General features: G+C 38.1%; 1 long non-coding RNA gene across 1 annotated transcript in view; it reads right to left on the bottom strand.

Moving 5' to 3' along the window:
* Nucleotides 1–14: 14 nt before the first annotated feature.
* The window catches only part of LOC120562708, a 10,407-nt gene continuing 1,110 nt past the window's right edge, over nt 15–9,311 (bottom strand). The window contains exons 2-6 of the long non-coding RNA XR_005639811.1: nt 6,416–6,774; nt 3,739–4,070; nt 1,829–1,916; nt 157–207; nt 15–60 (exon numbers count right to left, since the gene is read on the bottom strand). This is a non-coding gene — a long non-coding RNA (uncharacterized LOC120562708). The remainder of the gene's footprint in view (nt 61–156; nt 208–1,828; nt 1,917–3,738; nt 4,071–6,415; nt 6,775–9,311) is intronic.

Below are 9,311 nucleotides of genomic sequence, written 5' to 3'. Positions count from 1 at the left end.
TCCAACCTGTGGCCCTTTGCTGCATGTCATTCTCTATCCCCTTTCATGTCTTCAGTTGTCCTATAAATAAAATGCCCAAAAAATAATAAAAAACACTTTTTGTTACCCGGCTGTCAGTGTGCTTCTCTCACAACATAATAAAGTGTCATTTGTTACCTTTTTAAAATGTTCCAAAACCTCAAGAGCACCAATAGGAATCCTTTACCACTGGAACAAAGTACATCAGTTTTAAGTTTATTTACTACACAAGCAAAAACACTACAAGTCAAAGTAGAATAAATTAGTGGAACATATATGGAAGACCTTAGAGATCTTGCAAAAAAAGCACTTCATTAATGATATTTAAATAGACAATAAAAACAGAGATTAATAAAAAGCTTAAACGAATATCTTTATCTATAACATTACCAATCAAATGATTACTTACAGAACCTCTGGGATTTTGCTAAATGTTGCATATGAAACATCTTTATACTTTGGGGTTAAAGTTGCAAAAGACATAACCTGACGCGTCAGGTGTGTTACACAGAACCATCGGAGAAGCCGTCATTGGAAAAGGAAAAGGGCGGGTACTTTCAAAAAAATAAATGACACGTATAGATTTGTACAAATAATCAACTGAGAGCTCAAAAGAATTGATGTATTCTGTCATTTTGCAGAATGGTTCAATATCTTTTGTCTAGAAAACATATTGGAATGTTAAAAACTCGAATGTAAAAAATGTCCCTTGTTAAACTGTTTAGTGAAATTGATTCTATTTTATCACATATAAGGATATATTTTTGTTGTTGTCAACAAAGCCCATTAAAAACCCAAACGGCAACAATATTCTAGTCTGTACTTTCACAAAGACATGTGCCTACATGTTTTAAACCAATATACACTTTAATTTAATTGTAGTTTTCCACAACAGCTGAGCTGTAGTTTTTAACAACGTAACTCAAACTGGTGGGAAAATAGAGCAGTTGTTGGGGACTATTTTCAACCGTGGATTAACATGCATTTGATGCTCGAGTGAGTATTTGGGGCAGCAGGGAGTGTATGTGGGATTGAGTCCAAATCAACTACAGTGTGTTTGTTCATGGTAATGAAGAAACATGTCAACCAGTGCAGCAGTGTTTTTAGACAACAAGAAATTTCAGGCTTTGGATGCAAACACAATCTTGCTAGTTGGATCAATTCTATGGTTTTTTTCATGGAGATTTTTTGATGATAACAAAAATATGGGATATTACCAGACTTATGCATTAATTCTTATTGGATGTATTTATTCACTGCCATTATTTATAACTCCCTTTTCAACTAAAGCATTATGAGGATGGACGAAACCAGCAGTGCAAGATAAAAGAATAATGACAATTACGTTCAGTATTATGGAAGACATTAAATGGAAAATAATACATATTTCTGAATTAATATATAGGTTCTAAGTCACTATATCACTCAAAATTACCTCCAAGTCACACAACACGCTGCTGTCTAATGGAAATTCATTCAAAACTGAAATCAGCTCTTAACAGATGCAACACATTGATTTATCCAGAGCGACATATAACACACAAGGAGTAAAACAGTTAAACGGCAAGGCTGAGCTTTTCTGATTCCAATCTTTAACTTAAAATGGCACACATATTAATATATGTTATGTGTTTCCAGAGGAATTTACTGAACTACATACAGTGAACCTTTTTTGTATGAACGATGCTGTGGTGCATCTTTATGGGAGTTGCTCTTACAGTGTCAACAAGCATCTAAACGGAAATTCAAAATTGATATAAAGAGAAGATTGAGTGTGTGTGTGCGCACGCGTGTGTGTGTGTGTGTGTACCTTTTATTGTCATTAGACTGCCTGGTCTGCTTCACTGGCCGTTTCTTCTAGGTCAGTTTAAAGTCAGTCACACCTTGATTAGCAAGTGCTGTACGCAAGTAAAGAAGAAGAAAGATGATAATCAAAGTATTTATTTTTGTTGTTTGAGAGCGCGCACACACACACACACACACACACACACACACACACACACTCACACCCTGCTGCAGCAGCTCAGCACTACGAGCTGGATCTTTCATGTTTGCGCTGGACTGGATCCTCATCCTCACCACTGTTTTCCGTGATTTCTGATCTGCTGCAAGGTCACAAACAGGCAGACGTTTCAGCAAAAAATACACACACACACACACACACACGCACAAGATTTTCGTTTTCTAACAGCTAGGTTGACAAATTGGCAACGGTTTTCGATTCATCGTTTATCGTCAAATTTTAAAGTTCCCCAGTTCCAGCTCATCATATGTAGAGTTTTACTGCTATGTAGGGCACAAACATGGCCCATACAAGTACATAAATGGAAATGACAACCCCATGCCCAGCCAACAACAACAACTTTTGAACGTACACATGTTCCACCAAAACATGTTCCTTCACATAATACGACATCACAGATCTTTTTTATCAGGACAACGCCAGAAAAGAGAAGGCGTGGAGTGTAACTGTAGGAGTGCTTGGAGTGGAAGGTAGGTAGCCTTCTAGCTAAATAAACACACAAGTCGGGCAGGCAAACGCTCCGCTCCTGAGGCGCTCCCGGTGTGGTATGGCGCATGGCGGAGGACGGAACAAAACCGGAACGCAGCACAGACGCGCCCAGTGGAGAATTGGAGTAAGCAGAAGCAAACCCAAACAGAAGGGGTCAGCTTTCTTATGTTGTTTCATGCTATAACGCCCCCTAGCTGCAACGCTCAGACTGCAGCGTCAGCTTGCATTGCGCTAAGATTTTCCGGCTGACGCCTTCCAGAGCGCAACTAGGTGTGTGAAATCAATCTTGCGTAGCTCGAAGGTGTCAGCGTTCGTACTTGTGTGAACCATGTTGGTAGCCTTTTACTTTTTTTAATAGATATGTTGGACTGTTGGTCGATCAAAACAGACAATTTGATCACTTTTTGCTTTGCAGTTTTCTGTCATTTTATAGACCAAATGATCAGTTAAAGTGCTCATATTATGCTTTTTGGCTTTTTCCCTTTCCTTTATTGTGTTATATATCTTTTTTGTGCATGTTATAGGTTTACAAAGTGAAAAAGCCCAAAGTCCACCCCAAAGGGAGTTACCATCTCCAACAGAAAACACTGTTCACAAACTGCTCCAAACAGCTCTGTTGTAGTCCAGCCTTTACTTCAGAGACGAACGTGCGTCACTTCATAACACACGTTATAATGCACGCCTAGGCTAGCTGCTAGCGTGGCACGCCCTCATACTCTGCTTCTGACTGGCTAGTAGTCCTTATCTAGGTACTGCGCATGTGCCATAACAAAGATTGAATAGAAGTGTGATGCCTCACTCTGTAGCTAAAACAGAGAGCTCAACACACTGGGTGAAATGAGGAGCTGCAGCAATGTGTAGTACAACAAAAATATGGTGTTTTCTGAAAACACCATATTAACACACAAATTAAACATATATATTTTTTATTCCCATTAATTCCCATAGAAAGTTTCCACCTTGAATTTCCTCAGAATTTTGCAACCCTACACAGGACTGCCTGCACTGATTGACCGGCAGGTGCAGAAAGAGCAACGGGCGCCTAGCAACAGCTTCAGTTTTTTGTCATACTGAGGCCAACTCAACATTCATTCGGATCAATACACCTTGTGCTCTGTGTGTTATAAAGCAATTCTGCACATGTCACATGTCTGGCATCTAACTCAAGCTTTAATACAAGGGAAATGTTTGAGTGAATCATACAGTACCTCTGTAGCAGAAGAAAGGGAATGTTGCGTTGCAGGGCTCATCAGTCCAGCTTCCATCTGACAACACAGCAGCTGAACAACTCCCTGCTACGTTCAGGTTGTCCATTTTGCCAGTTTGTGAACATGTAATTTACTCCAGATTCTGACCAATACCAGACGTTCATCTGGTGTCTACTGAGGCCAATCCACGCTTCACTAAATTCTGACAATCTGATCTTGACCTCCGAATTCATAGCTTTATTAGGGATAATAGCCAGAATGCCACCATGTTCTTCACAGGACGTTTTGGACTCATTCCAAGTCATCTCCAGTGCTAACACGGAACTCAGCACCTGTTGAGACAAAGAGGAAGTGGAAGAAATAGTTAAACCTTTTCTGAATGTACTATGAGCATTTTTGTTTGTGTGCGCAAAAAGTCTTGTCCAGTAAAATCATCACTGGATCGCCTCGTAAATTTCAATCACATTCACATTCTTCTAGATAAACTTCATTCGTATCATACAGTACATTTACTCAAGTACTGTACATGACTACACTTTTGAGGTACTTTACTTGAGTATTTCCTTTTTATGCTACTGTATGCTTTTTACTCCACTACATTCATGTTACTAGATAGTCAGATTATTGATACCAATGAAATACACAAGATAAAATATGATGCATTATTATTGATCAAAATACCCAGCAGTGTATAAAGTAGTTAAAATTAGCCCCGCCTTTACCAGGTGCAATATTAAATTCATACAATCCTTAATACATCACTAATTATAATCCAGAAATATATTAACCATATCATTCTGAAACAGGCCATTTCTACATAATGAGTACTTTCACTTTTTTTACTTTTAGTAGACTATTTTGGTGTTAATACTTATATATACGTACTTTTACTTGAGTAACATTTTAAAGGTAGGACTTGTATTTTTCCACTGCCGTATCAAATCTGAGTACATCTTCCACCACTGATAATATTTAATTAAATAATAACTTAAGCTTAAAGCTATAGTGCGTAGTTTCTGTCGCCCCCATGAGGAATTCTAAGTAATGACAACAACACTGTCGGCACGTCCACATGACACAAGCCTCCCGTGATCAAGAACCACCCCCACCCCTCCCCCACGCAGTTGCTAGTAACCAAGGAGGATACGGAGGATTACATAAAAACATGATGGACTCTTCAGAAGAGGTAATTATCTTCACTTGAGTTTCTGCACGGAAAAAGTCACCGGACGACACCATCTTCTGAACATAGCCATACTGCGAGATACAGAGAGAGTTGTGTGGCGCTGATAGTCTTAATTAGCTTTGTAGCAACTCATTTGGCAACGGCTTGAATGTAACGGACGTTTAATAATATCAAAAAGTTCCGCACTAAAGCTTTAACAACTGAAATGTTTTTGAATCAAGCAGCAGATTGTAGAAAAATAAGCGGGGCCAAATTTATAATGACACTAGATTTTTATGAACATACTCAGGGCCGTACTGGGACTGAAATTCAGCCTGGGACTTTAAGATGGAGAGGCCTTTTACGCGAGTGCCCTTGGTGCACGAGCAGAAGGATTTTTTGCAGTTATTTTAATTCTAATAGTGTTTTTATGGTATAAAGAGAATCAGATTACGCTGAAGACCTTCAAGAAACTTCAGGATGACACCTGCCTCCTCAGGTTGTATAAGCAAGTCACCACTGCACTGAACACAACCAGGTCAGCAAAACCTAATCTCCAACACATAAGTCACAGAATACTGCTAACTACCAGCATGTCATGTGCACAGTCTGTTGGAGAGTGATGGACCCTGCCTCTGCTTACTGATTGTGCAGCTACATATCATATGCATGAGAAGAACATCAGTTATAAATATGACTAAGAATAAAACATTTTCTAATTCAATCTGTGCTTCAGTCAAGTTATTATCTAGTATGTGGAACTATTGGCATTTTATCCTATATGTAAATATCTGATTTATTGATATGCCTAATATGATTGCCTACCCAGCCCTGCACACTGCCCCTCTACCTGTCTGTTTCCTTCTCTTCCTCTCTCCTCCTCCTCCTCTCTCCTCCTGATGAGAGTGTATGTGTGCAACAATAAAAAATAAAAACAATTAGCTTATCAAAGCAAAAATTTGGAGACAGAAACAACTCAGGTATACAGACCTAAAACTCCTAAAAACCTAAAACTGTCCTACCTCACATCACCAAATCAAACCTGACTGAAAGTAAACTCTTTTTTCGGCGCCTTAAGTTTGAGCCAATCGGATGTCAGGAAAAACGTGGATCAGTCCAAGTTAGGAGGGGCCGCTCGTATCCCCCCTCAATATTGAAAGTATTGGTTTGGCCCGGTCTGAAACACACACACACACACAGACACAGCGCTCCGCTGCAGCTGAACGGCCGGCCAGGCCGGTCGCGTATGAAAGAAAAAAAATAAAAAATGTATTGAAAAATGTAAAAAACGTATTGACCACCGGCCGGTTCGGGATTGTTCCCGGTATTCCCGATGGGCAATCCGCTCCTGAACATACTGCATGTTTTGAATTTAACAATCTTAATCTGCATAGTAAATACAGCTGTCAGATAAATCTAGTGGAGTAAAAGGTAAAGTTCCCTCTGAAATGCAGAAGATTCAGAAGCCTGGAACGAGAACCTAAAGTACCAGAATGTCAAAAATGTACTTACCCCCAAATTGACATGGTCTCGTTGCTGAGCAGTTGACATTGTGCCAGTATCCATCCAAAGTCATGGTCACACAGAGCTCATTGGCATCAACGTTTTCTGGCTCACCAACGTTCCAAAAGACAAATGTGGCTGGTTTCCATCCACCCAGTTCCATTCTGAAACGCCCCCATACAGTCCTATCCAGGCCTTGTCATTTCCCAACGACACTACACTGTTCATCATCGTCATGACGGCTTCTGTGTTTTGTATTTGGGCCATTGCAGTGTAGTGAGAGATGCAGTAGTTTTCTGCTTCATACCAAGTCCTCATATCATCGATAAAGCAGTACTCTGATAGGGAAGTGGAGGGGACGCAGAAACCTGAGGAGGGAAGTGGATTTGTTAAAAATGTAGGATTTTCTTAAAGTCAAACTGGAATTTAAAATGTATTTTTATGAAGATACTATGTGTGTATCCTATGTTTTGACACCTGTACTTGTTTGGACAAAATTGTAATTACCAAAAAAGGAAAAATTGGAACATTATATAAAGACGTACAAATACAAAACGCCCTTCCTCCTCACGGCTGGAACATCAGACTATGAGATGTTCTGTTTCAATAATTCATCATCCATCAATCATCACATAAATCACACCTGCGAGCAGGAAGATCACGAACATTGCCTCGTCCATGATGCTTCCATTAACTGTGGGCGAAAATAATAAATAAATGCATTGTAGCCAGGGGTATTCCAATTTTTTAGCTAAGTAAAAGTAGCAATACCACAGTTTAAAAGTACTCTGTTACAATGAAAAGTCCTGCATTCAAACTAGTCAAAGTACAAACATATACGCATCAAAATGTACTTCAAGTATCAGAAGTAAAGTATTTATTATGCAGAATGGCCCAGAATAACAGGTTTATGTTATACTATTGTATTTTGATTACTGATGCATTCATTTCTACATCACTTTATTGTTGCAGCTGTTGAAGGAAAGGCTAATTTCAACTACTGTATATACAAAAAAAAAGTGTAAAACTACTTGTAATGAGTTGGAATGAAGTTGGCTATAAAGTAGTAACACAGAATTAAAGGGTTATGAATTATACCTTTCTGTGCTTTATAAACAATCTGTTTTGTATCCTGTGGTGATAACAATTTTGACAAGCTGCATAAAATAAAATCATATTTGTCTCACACTTTTTCTATCCTTTAATCTTTTATGTCACATTGCACTAAGAAATAAAGCAATGGAAGATAGTTACAAAACCAATGACAATATATGAAGCTACGTATTTACTTAGACGTTCACTTACAAACAAAATGTCTTCAGTTGCCGAACATGAACAGCCGTGTGTCCTCTTCAGTGTTTGACTACGACGTGTCGGAGGCTGTTTTTATACGTTAATGCAAATCAGTACAGTACGATCTACAGCCGAATGACTCACTTTGAATAACACAGATTGGATGACAAACTGTGACAAAAAAGAACAAAAGAATGTAAATTGAAACATTTGAAGGTGAGCACTCGCAGATTTTAGCTTTGTTTAATCTTTATATGTGCATATATAAAATATAAAATGACATTAGATCTGTAGATCTCCGAACCTTAATGTCAGAGCAAAAAAGTTAAGAGTTAAAGTAAATTTCAAATATCCTTAAAGTCCCAAGGACCAGAACAATTTTTGGAGTATGAATTGTTAAATAGATTAGATGACATAGACTTTATTGATCCCAACTTGGGAAATGTTAGGGGCTACAGCAGCAAAATATCAGACACACAGCACATATACAGAAAATACAAGAAACAATCAATAGGATAGAATACAAGAACAAATGTTTAAAGAAATAAAGACAAAAAAGTACAAAGGAAAGAATGTACAAACGTATATACAAGTTGGGAATAAAAATGTAAGTAGTTGTACATAACTGAGAAGAGGGTTATACTTACTAGAAGTGCTTTTCCTTCAAATCCTCCAACCTCTGACATGTTAAATGCAACATTATACGGTAAAAATCTATTTTATCTTGAAAATCCTATTTTAAGAGCCTAAATGAAGCACAAAAGGGACTCAAAGAGTCTGTATTCCCACAGGATTCAATTGTATTAACTCATGAATGTTTAAAAACTCAGTGAAACATTTTCATTTAATTCCAACTACATTTATGACACAAAACATCAGACTGGAGATTCATGTTTACGAGTGGTTTGCCACATTTACATCGTCATCGGACAAGCCTTGAATGCAAATGGTCTGAAGTTTGCAAATGGGTGATCAGGTTGAAGAATGATTTACCTGAAGTGATCACGCAAATCAGAAACAATTCTAAAGGTACGCTGTGACCAGTAACATCTTAATATTAAGGATTCTCACAGTGGGTTTTTGGTGAGTAGGCTAACACTGAATGTAAACACAAGAAAAAACTCAACAGGGCACCTTTAACTTGTGTTGTCTTCCCGTCAACCTTGAAAAAAACCACTTTTTCGACGTTTGTGACACCTTTTTTTCACAGTTTGTTTTTGCTTTTTCCAACGTTTTAAATTGTAAAATTTTTCTTCTACACATTTTCAGCACTTTTTCTACGTCCCATATTTTCTGATATAAAATGAAACAGAAAACGGGTCAATTTGACCCGAAGTCAACACAAGGGTTAAATCATAAAACACAACATATTTGATCCTTAAAGTGACTGCATGTAACTTTTAAATGTTTTTGAAGCTCTGTCATTTTTCATACAATAGTCTTAAATAACCTGTAACAGCAAACGAGACTAACAGTGAAAAGAACACTATTTTTACATAGTTTTAGTAAGGCCTCTACCCAGGTTTGATTTTTCCCGCGCAGTCACAGAATGATTTGCGGCCGGTAGACGGCGCTACAGCAACACATTCTGATGGGTCACAGATTTCTTTGT

The sequence above is a fragment of the Perca fluviatilis genome, chromosome 7, assembly GCF_010015445.1.
Source record: "Perca fluviatilis chromosome 7, GENO_Pfluv_1.0, whole genome shotgun sequence".
In the NCBI taxonomy this organism is placed as follows: domain Eukaryota; kingdom Metazoa; phylum Chordata; class Actinopteri; order Perciformes; family Percidae; genus Perca; species Perca fluviatilis.
Note: the sequence above shows the minus strand (reverse complement) of the source record. Positions and strands in the feature narration are given on the sequence as shown.